The 14,364-nt window shown below is 32.3% G+C and overlaps 1 protein-coding gene across 6 annotated transcripts in view; it reads left to right on the top strand.

Moving 5' to 3' along the window:
* The window catches only part of FOXP2 (forkhead box P2), a 595,047-nt gene that overhangs the window by 396,812 nt on the left and 183,871 nt on the right, over positions 1-14,364 (top strand). Inside the window, exon 1 of one of the 6 annotated variants that reach the window (XM_050782635.1) lies at positions 1,905-4,111. The exons of 4 other annotated variants lie outside the window; for them this stretch is intronic. The gene's annotated coding sequence lies outside the window, so the exon portion shown is untranslated. Of the gene's footprint in view, positions 1-1,904; positions 4,112-14,364 lie in introns of those variants that run through there. One more of the 6 variants, XM_050782636.1, reaches the window with a different exon arrangement.

Genomic DNA, 14,364 nt, shown 5'->3' with positions numbered 1-14,364 from the left:
TTCTTTGTGAGAAGGCAGCATTACACACACAATTAGCCATAGCTATCCCATTATATCTACTACAGAGAGGGCATGAAAGTTTTCATTTCTTACTTTACCCCTTACCACATACACAAACTGTAAAATCTAACAAGCCTGGAGCTTTTATGAATACTTGATCAAAGTTAAAACTTGATGTGCACTAGAATGTGTTGGTTGTCTTCAGGTCAGCATGTGGGTCCAGAGGCTTGTATACCCCCTGCAGTCCTTAAATCACAGTCTGTTCCAAGATATGTTTCATTGCAATTGCAAGGTTCTGCAGAAAACACCAAGTACAATATTTTCATGAAAATATTTGTTTCTATTACTATTTAAGATTTTCAATAGAATTCCAAGTACTATAGTAACTGCTATAATGTGTTTTCTCAACCAAAAAATTTTTCAGAGTTTCAGCAACTTTGGTACATTTTTATTTTCTTTTTTTCTTTGTTTTTTCTTTCTCTCTTTTTCTTTCTTTCTTTCTTTTTTTTTTTTTTTTTTTTTTTTTGTTGTTGTTGTTGTTGTTGTTGTTGAGATGGAGTTTCACCCTTGTTGTCCAGGCTGGAGTGCAATGGTGCAATCTCAGCTCACTGCAACCTCCGCCTCCCATGTTCAAGCAATTCTCTTGCCTCAGCCTCCCGAGCAGCTGGGATTACAGGCATGTGCCACCATGCCCGGTTAATTTTTTTGTATTTTTAGTAGAGATAGGGTTTCACCATATTGGCCAGGCTGGTCTCGAACTCCTGACCTCAGGTGATCTGCCTGCCTCGGCCTCCCACAGTGCTGGGATTACAGGCATAAGCAACCGTGCCTGGCCACATTTTTATTTTCTATATAGTGTTTGCTTTTACTTAACTGACTACTCAGTTATTTGGGACTTGGAGATAAATTCTGTATTTATTAGATAAAAAATGTTTATTTGTTAGATAAAGCAGAAATTTAGTCACCAAAACATTTTTTTCTTTAGCCATATTAAACATCATAGAGCAGGTTTAGAGACTCTCCTTATATAAACCATTCTTATGTGTGACTCTGGCAGGATACACTTCTTTTAGATTACATATATGTCAATGGAGTTGAATAGCAAAAGTGGTGAAATCATTTTGTGAAATAAACATTTATTGATTTACTTTTTAGAAAAAAGTCTATAATAATCCTAGTATGACTTTCCTTATTAATAGCTACTATTTTGAAAAAGAAAAATGATAATATTTATGCTTATGAAAGGATAAACATTAAATTCTCTTTATCATAAAGAACTATAAATGTGGCAGAATTTACTACTAACATAATACTGTGCTTCGTTCTTAATTTACTACTAACATAATACTATGCTTCATTCTGCTATGGGGAAAAGTATTAATTGTATATGTTTCAATTGATGTCTTCCAACTTTTAAGAAATTATTCACAAAAAATTAAAATCTAATTAAGTTAGACTTGTAAGGATGAAATACTCAAAGTAAAAACTAGAATATGCCAGTCAATGCATTATATGTTCATTGAGTACTCTGGCATTTCTTTCTAATCAACAGAAGTTAACACATTTACTGATAAAAGTAGCAAAAAGGCAGAGAGAGCAATTAATGTTTTGAAAACTTTCAGAAACTGATGAACAAAAGATAATGATCATAAATTACTCGCTAATTCAGAAGTATAGAATTGAGTTTTAAGATGTAAGTATACAATCATACATTGAACTAGTTCCTAGCTACAACTTCAACAAATGTATAGAAGGTTCATTTTAAGACCTAAAGTTACTAAAGCTAAAAGAAATACATTATTGAATGATCTTATAACCATTTCTCTCCTTCTTGTACTGTTATTTATATATTATATTGCTATTTCACTGTTCAGGTATATATGTAGTATTTACCTAACTTTTTACTTTCTTGAAGGTTTTGTACTGTTTCATATTTATTTACTGTCCAATAATATCCAGTCCAGCTCAGTGGACTTGTCAAATATTTGTTAATTTGCTGTACTAACCACACTCAAGTTACACATGTTCATATGTATTGGAGATGGTGCAAAGTTGTATATAGTAGGTAGTAATACTGACTTGAAGTAGCTTAGAATCTAGCAAAATTAAACGGATCAAAGAAAGTCAATGGCTTACTCAGGCTATGAGTTCAAAGTAGATAGGTAAATTTCAAACTGTACAAAATAATTATCTATTGGCAGTGATGTAATCTAGACTACTTACACACTCATAGTAAAATAATGTTGCTGGTAGCACAGTAGCAGAGTTTAAAGTTTGCTAAATTAATTGTGGGCTCAATAACAGCTTTCATCTTTCCTATTGTGTTTACATTTTATTCTAAGACTGGAGAAAGTTCTTTTTAAAATTTTAGGGTCGAATACATATATTTAAGAAAATATATAAAGGTCACTTTTAAAAGTTGCATTTGGGCTGGGCATGGTGGCTTATGCTTCTAATCCCAGCACTTTGAGAGGCTGAGGCAGGAGGATCACCTGAGGTCAGGGGTTTGAGACCATACTGGCCAACATGGCAAAACCCTGTCTTTACTAAAAATACAAAAAATTAGCCAGGCATGGTGGCACGTACCTGTAATCCCAGCTACTAGGGAGGCTGAGGCAAGAGAATCACTTGAACCCAGGAGGCGGAGGTTGCAGTGAGCTGAGACCATGCCACTGCACTCCAGCCTGGGTGAAAGAGCAAGACTCCATCAAATAAATAAATAAATAAATAAATAAATGTATGTTGCATTTAGATAGTTTAATAGTGACCAAGAGGTATTAATATATTTTACTGAAGACCACATGCTTTAACTTACATTTTCTTCTAAAGGTAAGAGAAAATCATATAGTGTTCAAATGACATTTATGTTCATCATTTCATATTATCCTCAGAATGATCCTTTGGAATAAGACGAGGACAATATTATCTCCACTTACAGATGATGAAATTCAGATTAAAAAGCTCAGCACTGTACAATAAAAGCCTACAGAAACTGAATGACTACAGGTTGACTTGAATTTTTATCTATTTGTCTCCAAGTCCTGTATTTTATTCTCTGAAACATCCACTATTATCTATGATAGTGAAATGTTTTTGACTTATAAAACGATTAACTATAAATCTTAATTGCCACCTCTCAGAATCCATTTCTTAGTTAATATAGAGGTTTTCTTTCTTGAATTTGGTTTCACTTAGCTTTGTTTTTAATAATGGGAGGAAAGGCTGCAAATATAACTTATGTTTATAAATTTAAAAATAACCATCAGGAAGTGCAAACATTTCATTTACTGTGTTTAGTTTCTATCCTTAGATGAACTCCACAATGGTTTGGACTTACTTAATATACTTAAAAACATTTGCACCTCTTGTTCAGATCATTTTAATAAATATTGATTGACTGCGTATTCTTGGCAGGGGAATTGCAAAGGAAAGTGCAGTCCTTGTTTAGGAAGGTAATCATCTAAGCAAAATATATACGGAAAAAGTAATTACAATACAGCCTGGTGAAGTGCAATACAAACACTGGAAAATAGGAAACTATTAACTTTAAAGAGCCATATAAGGTCAGATTGAGGAACAAAACTGAAGCAACATTTAGTAACTGGGAGTAGAATATTAACAGTCTGTTTATATGAGAATGGCATCATATTATCACAAACTATAAGTTATCTTAATAGATAACTGTCTAGTAACAGAAAAATATTCGTATATCAAAAGAAACATTTTAGTTAACATTTTTAACTGGTTATAAATCATAAGCCATTCAGCAGCATCTTATTTAATTTTATGGGCATACTTTGCAAATAATTTTTCTTGAGGCATATGTCAGGATGATTTCATGTTGGGTGGTTGGCTTTGTTTCATTTTCACTGTCCTTGTTGGGCATCTTTCTTTCCTCAGGAGGATGTTGTCTCTTACACCCAGGTTATTTGTTAAAGTCTTTGGATCTATACTTAACTGATGACCTAGAAGAGCGATTCTCAAAAGTGTGAGTCCTGGACCAGCAGCAACAGCATCACCGGGAACTTGTTAGAAATGCACATTCTCAGGCCACTCCCTAGACCTACTGAATCAGAAACCCTGGGGTTGGAGCTCAGCAATTACCCTGCAGGTAATTCTGATGCATGCTCAAGTTTGAGAACCACTGGCCTAGAAGAAATGAACTACTGCAACTTACGAGGAGTCATGAGATCCAGCTCACTTTTGCTCAATACTTATCACAAGCTTGTCCAAGAGTGATTATGGAGGATTGCATGCAGGATACACACTCCATTAAATCCTCTAAAATCTAACTTTGATTAATTAAGTACAGGGTTATTGCTGATGGCCTCATAACTATACCACCATTATAATGGATCCATATAAAATTGCTTAATGTCGGTACCCTAAATTTAGGAACATTATAGTTTTAAAAATACTTAATTGGCTACTTTATTTAAGAATGTTTTAGGGATGTCATTCAGTATCTTTTCCAGTGTTTACTACCTAAGATCCCACTGGGGTTAAAATATAACTCAGATTTCACTGTTAGGAATAGTTCTCTTTGTGAGCAACTTACTTCCCTTCATCTTACACAGTGAACCCTGTAATTTAATTATGATTTTCTCTTCATACGAGCTGTTAGAAAGCTTAGCATTAAATTTGTGGCCAACCTCTAGCAAAGATATAATACTTAATGATGTGACTGTTCTGATTCTAAAATTTTTTCTCTTGTTTTTTTCTTTTTAAATAAAAACACATTTAACTTACCTTCTTACTTGTGCGATGTAATGGTCATTTTAAGTTTCTTTTTAACGACAAGTTGAAGGATTGCTTAATTAATTAACAAATAATATTAAAACCTATGTGTCTATAGAAGATGCTGAATTATACGAAATTTTGCAAGACATAGAATTCAGAAGAATTAGTACAGTTTTGGGTTAATAAAATGGAATGAAGAATGTAATGTCAATAAAGATACTCTCGTCAAAATGAGAAACTGAAACTTACAGTGGCTCAAGGATTTTCTGGTGGTCAGTGAGGCTAGTTAATGGCAGAACCAACATGAGAATCTAAGTCACCTAACCTAGATGTCTAAGTACTTATTCCATTGTTTCATGGGGCTTGAAGTCTTTAATGCTATTTAAAATTCTATATTTACTTTTAAAATATTACATATACATATATTAATATATACAACCCATTCCTTTTAGATTATGTATTCTTCATTTATATTTTATATGTTATCTACATTTAAAAATCTACAGAGAAAAAGTAGGTTTTTCTTTTAAGAAATATCATTATCCACAGCATTAAGCATTTCAGATTCAAAGAACCTTAGGGATACAGAGATTTGAGGGATTAGATGAATAAGTTGAGGCCTCTACGACTACTTGCCTAAAGTAATGCAGCTCTTTAGTGGTAGAATCAGGACTGGAACATAAGCCTCTTTACTCCTTGTAATAGAGGTTTTGCTACCATAGAGAAAGACAAACAAACAAGAATTTTTTCACATAAAAAGTAATTGTGATGTGTAATAGTCCAATTAATGCAGAGATGTTTTAAGCCAGAATAAAGATGGGGAATTGTTGAAACTAATTTAGTTGTGCCTATCTGTTCTTGAAGTAGGGCCTGTTCTTTTATCACATTTATCAATCTTTTTATCCATTCTATTCTATAAATGCATATCACAACTCACTACAGGAGGTGACTGAGTGAGCTTTACAGTGATAAATTTTTCTTGTTAGGAGAAATTACATCCACTAACTTGAGCTACTTCAGCATGAAATTGAAAAAGAATCATTTTGTCTTAATTTACATTCTTGATTCAATGAGAAAAATGTGAATTAACCCAACAGAACTACAGATGCTTGCCTCAGAGACTAAAGGTAAACTAAATTGGTATCATTAGAAGTTCATCAATTTAAACATCCTCCAATTTATTAGAATAGATTTTAAGCAAGGTTATTAAGATTAGTTATGCCGAACCTATATGTATTTCCAAATGTTCATTTTTTACTTTGGTTCAATTTTATTGTTTTTGATACATCTTTATCAATACTCCTGTGCGGTTTTCATTTCTCACCTAAGCTGTGCACATCATTTCTTAATCAAAATCACTGGGATAGTGCTGCGGTTCACTAGCCTTAGGAGCTGCTATTTGCTTTGAATAAATTACATGAAAACATGTTGATTGATAGATGTTGCATGTCAGAAAAGAAGATAACTGTATCTTCTTCAGCTTACTAAAAGGTCATGCACACAGAGTGATAGGAACAGCCACAGTCAACTTTGAGATAAAGTGTATCATGAAAAGGTGTGCAATCCTGAAGCTGTGAAACATGGACTTGAAAAGCATTTTCTTTTCAAATGGAAAGTATATCCAGTTACATTTTAAGTGTTAAAGTAAAAATAAAATATACTTTATCTTAACTATATGTCCCAATATTTTAGTAATACACAATCTGCTTTTCTCATGTGATTAAAACAGTGAAATTCATAATTATTTTTAAATAGATCTTTTAACTTAAAATCTTGTAAGGATATGGAAAAATTTGAGAAAATATCTTAATTTTATAATACATATTTATATAACAGTCTTACGGAAATGAAATAAATCTACATGTAGGTAAATATTTAATATTAATAAACTGGAAACAAGATTTGGTAGGCTTTCCTTTTTAACTTGAATCTCCAACATATCTAATTGTGTCTAGAAATAATCTGTGAATTGAGGCTTATGTTTTGTTTTTTGTTTCATTTTTCAGGCGATCGGTGTGTTTCTAAAGTGTGGGATTTTATACTGCATTTACCTAAATGTTTATATTAAGACAAAACCAAGAGCACTTAAAATAGACCTCTGCATGTAAATACTGTAATTTTTTTTTGGTCATTCAGCATACTTAAGGCATATCTGTGCTAATGTTAAGCCTAATATTAAAAAGGAAATTCTGTTCTTTTATTAATATTCTGTATCTTTGCATTCATTAACCTAGCTAAGTTTAGTTAAAAAAGAAATCCGACAATGTTTTGGAAGTATAGTTTTAAAAGTAGGATGGAATGTTTTTAGTTTCAGAAAAAACACTAGCCATGTTCTTATCTATCCCAAATTACTTTGTTCTCCAACAGAGCTGCCAAACTGTCAAACTGTCCAGCTTCAGTATATAACAAAGATTCTGTTGTATTGTAAAGATATTCATAACAATTTTTATGGAAGGCTGAAAGTGTATAAGTTCACAGTTGTAGCGATAACATGGCACTCTTCACTGTTTGGCTTGTTTATATTGGCACAGATCCCCAAAGCGGAGACTGACAGAGTCATGCAGAAATCTGGTATTTGAGTTGAAATTTACACACTTTAAGTGATGAACTAAACAGGCTGGTGTTTTCTTTTTCTTACTCAAAAAGTGCAAGGTTACACAATACAGACGGTTTTCATCTTTTCCCATAAATGCACAGATTCCTGGGATATAAATGACTGAATTCATCACCAATTCATCAGGGACGCTGAGCTATGCAGTTCTGTTTACAGTGGCAGAAAGTTAATATAAATTTTCATCAGAAGGGGAAGTTTACACATATGATTCTATTTGTCCTTCATTATTAGCACCTGAGTCTAGGCTAGAACGCATAATTGTCTACAGGCACAGGCCAAATAGATGCAAGGGAAAGGCAAATAAGCACACCAAAAATAATTTTATGGTTGTCTGTTACAATTCTCTCACAGGGATTCTTAATCTAGAAAATCAATAAACAACAGGAGTGAAACTCTTTTCCTCTGCTCAGGCATGGCACAGCCGAAAGTAGCACACAGAAAAACCATTGTGCTTCTTTTTGTTTTAGTTTATTCTTTCTGTGAAGTTTATTGGATCCCCCTTTTCCTCAAGCAAAATATATCCTGAGTCAGTCTGCTATGTTTTATACATTTTTCAATCATTTTTTTGGTTCAAGTGACAGCAAATTTGACCTGGCAAAATAGTACCTTCATTTAATTTTTGAAAGTAAGTTAATTTAGGAGTATCTATTTATCATAAAGATTTAAAAAAATTTTTATTGTATTACCATCTGAACATTTGTGGAAACTCAGACATTACAGTAGACCAGTGCTTTCTAAGGATGACAATGGCTAACCCACACTAATGACAAAGCCAAGATCAATGATCCTGATTTTAGGGTAATGGACATCTATTCCCTAATGTATCTTGATATAAAAATATTAAAAGTAGCCTATTTGTGGATATCATGCTCTGTCAACATCAATGATACATTTATTATATCTAATTTTATATTTCATGCTTGTTTTAATATAATTTATTTTGTTGGAATTATTATTTAATATAGTTATTTAATATAATTTCTTTTGTTGGAATTGTGTCTTTTAAGTTAAAATAAGCTAAATTAACCCATATTTTACCCACTGTTGAAAGTTGTTTACTTTTTCCCCCAATCTGGACCTCAGTATCAACTTTCACATTATTTTATTCTTCTGGTTGACTTTAGTAATAAATAGCTTATGCTCTTTTTTGTCCCCATTTGTTCCTTAATAAAATATTGCTGCTTCTGTGTTTAGTAGCCTAATTTTAATATAGTTAAAATTATATTAAAATTTAATATAAATAAATTTTACTTTTATTGATTTGTAGATAAATAATAATGTTCATTAAAGAAAAGACCATATATTTCTAACAAGCATAAAGAAAAATGTAGACTTAATACAACTTATGGAAGTTCAAATGCCAAATGTGGCTAGGTGTCACATAAAAATAAAATATTGGAAAAAGATTTTGAAAGCAATTGCACAGTTTTTGCAAATAATATGTTTTGATAATTTTTCACACAGGTTAATTTAAAAGCAACAGAGTTAATTTTTACTATAATCTATAAAATCAATTCAATTTCTTTGTTTTTCTAATTTGCTTGTCAAAATCTTACAGTCTGTACTCTACATTAAATGTTACATTGATAATTTTAAGCAATTATTCAGAATCTTTCATTACATTTTTCTCTACATTTGCCCTACTTACAATGAAAATTTATACATTTCTTTCACTTAAATTTCTCAAGAGAATGTTGAGCCATGATGATAGTATCTGCCTTTCACCTATACTTATGCAGATTATACTCCCAGCAACATTTGTATAGTAAGTACAGTTCCATAATTTTTCTGATGTACCACATTTAACTGATGTTATTTCTGTTCTTTGATATCAACATTATAAATAGTTCCAGTATATTTTACTTATTTTTAAGTAAAATTTACTAAAGTTACATAAAGTGTTTATAATACATTTCATCTTTTATATTTACAGTTTACCTATTAAAATATTTGAGAAGAGGCTGTATCAGTATTCACCCAAAAGAGAAAAAGAGTCATACAGAGAATGTTGTGTCAACATGATAAACATCTGGATGAAAACTAAAATTATGCAAATGGACAGATGTTTTCTGTATAAAATATGTGGATAGATTTTTCAGGTTTCATCCAGATGTTTGGAATCATGTGGATGTAATCATGACCTCTTTGTGACCCTTTCTTTCGCTATCACATACAGATTAAGTGACTCAGTTAAAAGCATTGGTATTAGATTTTTAAAATGCTCAGGATCTCACTTAGCCTTGACTTTGGTGTTTTTTTCACTAGAACAACCTGAACTACTAAGTCTCCAGACACAATTAGTTTGACTGCTTTTAATTAAAAAATTACTGATTTGTTTTAAATATTAGTTGGTTACTTATCAACTCAAGTCATGCATTTAGATTTTCATATATGCATATCTTCAAACATAGTTCTGACTTCTCATTTCTCCATTTTCCTTTGTTGTCTCTGTTTCTTTTTTTGGAATAAAACCTCACCAATTTATATAATAAATTTCAGATTAATTAAACAAGTTACTCATTAAATCAAGATTATAGGGCGAAGGATTTAAGGAATCAAATTGTTTTCAAACACTTGAACTAATGTAGGAGCACTCATTCTCATATAAATAGTGTGCTAATTACAAATTATTCTTTTCTGTTAATTAAGACAGGTCAGCAGGATTTCTACTTGGCAACACTTAGCTTAAGTGTTCAAGTTGCTATATGTACTTGAAATTAATGAAACTGAATTACCTTTAAAATGTCAGGCTTTTCATTATTTTCTGTGATTATTTGCACTCATTCCTTTTAATTATTTTAATGCAGAGAGGTTTAATTTTATATGCATATTTATCTATCAATTTTATAAATTATTTTAGTAGTGTTTAGAGATTAAATAATAGGTGAAGTTAGGATAATCACTCTCCACCCCCCAAAAAAAAAATCAACACAAAAGTTTTTGTGCTGTCTAATTGATTTCAGAATAAAACTAGAAAGCCTTTACCAACCTGTTAAAACTTCTTTTGGGGGGTCTTCATTTCTACCATTTTTAAAACCACGTCATAGATGGCAGGTAGATATTCTCTTATGTGATCTACAGGTTTTTTGTGTGTTCAGAAGGATTCTACAGTTAAACCTCTCTTTAATGGATAAAAATGCTGTTTTTAAAAGTCATGTATTTTATGCATAAGGGGAGGGAAGTTGGGAGAGTAGTAGTAGACCTGATATATATTTCCATGCTGGTTCCAAACTCTAGCAGTCTCATTCTACTTACTTTTTTGTAGCATACTGTTTCTTGAACATGTGTTTATATATAGTTTGCCGTTTTTAGCTCTTTGAAACACCTTAAAATGAACAACCTTTTTATCTTTTCTACTTCCATTCCCACATTCAAAACAACAAAGAAAGGCATTAATAATAACAGTCAGATCAGTACCTACAAAAGTATGTAGCATTTGGCAGATGCTCAATAAATACTTGCTTAGTGAATGAACAAATATATTGACAGGAAAACAATAATGATTATTGTTTATTCATACTAAGGAGACATGAACAATGACATTGAGCAATTTACCAACTAATCAAGATCAGTTACTTATACATTGCTATATGAACTTTGGCAAGATTACACTATTCTGGCCTAAGTTTTCTGCCTTTTTGGTTTGTCTTATTTCTACTTTGTCTTTATGTTAGTGTAATTCTTGCAACTCCAAAATGTCTTCATATTTTTTCATATAACTGAGGTCTTAATCGTGGTACTCTTGTATCAGTTATATAAGTATAATATCATTGAAACTAAGACAGAAATCATATGTTAGTACTACCAAAATGTTAATACAGGAAAATTTAATCATATATTATCAAATTTTATTTATCACTTTTAGTCACCTCTTTGAATAGTTATTTGAGATTTATTTTCCATATATATATATATATATATAAAATCATCAAAGTATGTTTTCCCATATTTTATTTTTATAATTGCATGGAGTCAGATTTCTTGAAGATGTTTAAATGTCAGCATCAAAGGTTACACCAAATATTTCACATTTATTGCAACCTAATTTAAATTTATATAATATTGTTTCAAATATTGTACAAATTCAAAGTTCTCAGGGCTCCAGAACTGGCCTGATTTCATTGATTAAGTGCTCAGTGGTTGGCACTCACTAGAACTTCCTCAATGAATGATGGAACATTGAATATAAGAGAAGCTTTCAGGAGATATATAAGCTATAAGCTATATTTATTGTGGGCTAATGTATGTCTGCTTGTTGTAGGAGTATGTATCTTTGCAGGATGTTGAATTATTTTTCATATCAGGCCTTTAAAATAAAAAGAGCTGTTACTCAATGATAAAATATAAAATGTTTTCTAATGCTATGTTTAACAATCTTTAATAACCACTCATCTCTGAAAATAAATACTGTTGATGTTTAAAACCCAAAGAAACATTATCAGTTGGTTTCTTGGAAGTAATACATTCTTGTGAAATTAAATTCTTACCCCTACCCCCAAATAAATGAAAAACAAACTTTTGTATCAATAACTAATAAGCTGTGTATCTAATTAGACAAAATGGAAAATCTATCTATCCTACCTGATTTCTTTCTTGTCAGGAGTCTAAAATTCTCTATTAATTTCCTTAAAGCTATCTTAGCAAGTAGAAGTGAAGCTATTCTAAATAATGTTGCATTGACAGCTACTTATTTATTCATAATTGTGATGATGTGTTTTCCGGGATGCAATTTCACCATTGTGTGCATAGAGTGATGTTACTTGTTTTATTTGACCAAAAGTTGAAATTGAACTGGATCTTGGATGTGTAAATATATTCCTCATCTCAGGGATAATGAGATGTTAAAAACTGAGACATAAACAAATTAGGAAATTAATTTTTTCACAAAAAATTGAAAAGTCTAGAAGTCATTGCTTGCTGGCATTGACTCAATGGCTGAAGGATGTTACACCTGAAGTTTTGGTAATAATATGTCCTTTATAGTCACAAGATAGTGGGGACTGTGTCCCAATACATGCAGAAATAAGGGGAAGGCCACAGGACTAAAGAATGCCTGTATTAGGAACGTAACTCCCCTGTAGACTTTTGCTGATGTGTCATCTATTAAAACTATGTTCCATAGATACCCCTAACTTTAAGGGAGAGAGAGAAATTAGTTTTCACCAGTACACATTATCTTCTCTAATAAAGTCATGTTTGTTAGTAAGGAGGAAAGAGGCAATATATATTGAGTATTCCCCTAGAAGGCTCTGCCACGGAGATGGATATAAGTTCATTTCACCTAAGAACAAAGGGTAACATTTATCATTCATCCAATAAGACATTAAGTGCTTGCTATGTGTCAGAAACTGTCCTAGGTGATAGAAATACAAAAATGAATAGATAGGACGTATTTCTCACCCTGAAAGCACACATACTTTTTAAAAAACATATTTTATTAAATAATTAAAGTATTAATTTAAATGTGATAGTGGATTGGCTAGGAAATAACAAGCACAACTTTTTCTGCTTGGGAAAAAGTCAGGGGACTATAGTGAAAGTGAAACTCAAGCTTAGTCCTGAAAGATGAGTAGGTTTGAGAAATATACAAAAGGAGAGGAAGAGTGGGAAGGAAAAAAGCTTTCCCTGGCAGAGGGATCATCCAGTTCAAAAGTGTAGAGTCATTCATTCATTTAGCAATTGTTTGTTAGCAGCTAGTTGTGAGGTAGAGTGAGCCAATAACTGGGGACACATGAATGAATAAAACTGAAATGAACTTTACCTTCTAGAGCTTGTGGTCTAGTCCTACAAAAGTATGTGGTCTTAGTGCTTTGGCCCAGCTGGAGCACAGGATGCCTATACAGAAGGAGAGCCCTTATAGAACTCAAGAAATCTCCTTAGGGATACCAATTAAGGAGAAAAGGAGCAGGGCACCTAAAAGGTGGAGCTGTAAGACCCCATCCTCACTTTTGACCTGTTAATTGTTTTAGAAAGGTGAGCCATTAAATAGATTTTTAGCAGAGAATGATATAATCAAGTTTGAATTTTATAAGGTTAGAGTAACAGCTGTAAAAAGGATTGATCTGGGCTAAACTTTAAGGATTAAAATTGGGTATTCACTTAGTAGATTGCTCTGATAGACCAACAAGAGATAAGACCTGAGACTGAGGCTGTAGTTACAGTAATGTAGAGTAATGAGTATAGCAAGTACTAAGGAAGCAGTATTAACAAGACATGGGGAAGGTCTTGTGGAGGGGTGGCCAGGATAAATCAAGCATATCTCTAAAAGTTTTTAGACTTCTATTATGAGGAACATTATTAAAAAGATCTTAAAGAGGTAAAGGAGCAAGCTTTGTGTATTTGAGATATTCTAGATAGAGGGAACAGTATGTGCAATGGCGTTAAGATGGAAGTGTGCTTTCTCTGTTTGAGGTTTAGCAAGGATACCAGTATGTCTGGAGCAGAGTGAGCAAAGGGTATAATAGTATGAAAGTTAGAGTCTTCAGGATAGCAGTTGGACAGTTTACGTACAGATTGTATTCTGAACAAGACAGGAAGTCCATGGAGACCTTAGAAAAGGGAATCAACATGATGTGGCTTAAGGGGTTTTTTGGGGTGTTTTTGTTGTTGTTGTTTTGTTTTGTTTTGTTTTTTGAGACGGAGTTTCGCTCTTGTTGCCCAGGCTGGAGTGCAGTAATTTTTAAAAGCTTCATTTTGGCTGCTCTGTGCAAAATATTTTGAAGGCAGTGGAAAGGGGAAAATGAAAAAAAATAGAAAGGTGTTATGAAAGTCCAGGGAAGAAATGATAAGAGCTTGAACTAGGCTGTGTGCAGTGGAAGTGGTATAAAGTTTTATAAATTCTGGGTGGCATTTCAAAGATTTTGTTAATTTTTGGTAGGTCGATGTGAGTTTGTCGGAGATAAAGAGGAATCAAGGATGATCGCAACATTTGGGGTTAGTTCAAATTAGTGAATTGAAAAAGAGCAGAAGGGTACTTGTTTGTTTTGTTTTGTTTTCTTTGGTGGGGGGGC

Source organism: Macaca thibetana, chromosome 3 (genome assembly GCF_024542745.1).
Source record: "Macaca thibetana thibetana isolate TM-01 chromosome 3, ASM2454274v1, whole genome shotgun sequence".
Lineage (NCBI taxonomy): Eukaryota > Metazoa > Chordata > Mammalia > Primates > Cercopithecidae > Macaca > Macaca thibetana.
Note: the sequence above shows the minus strand (reverse complement) of the source record. Positions and strands in the feature narration are given on the sequence as shown.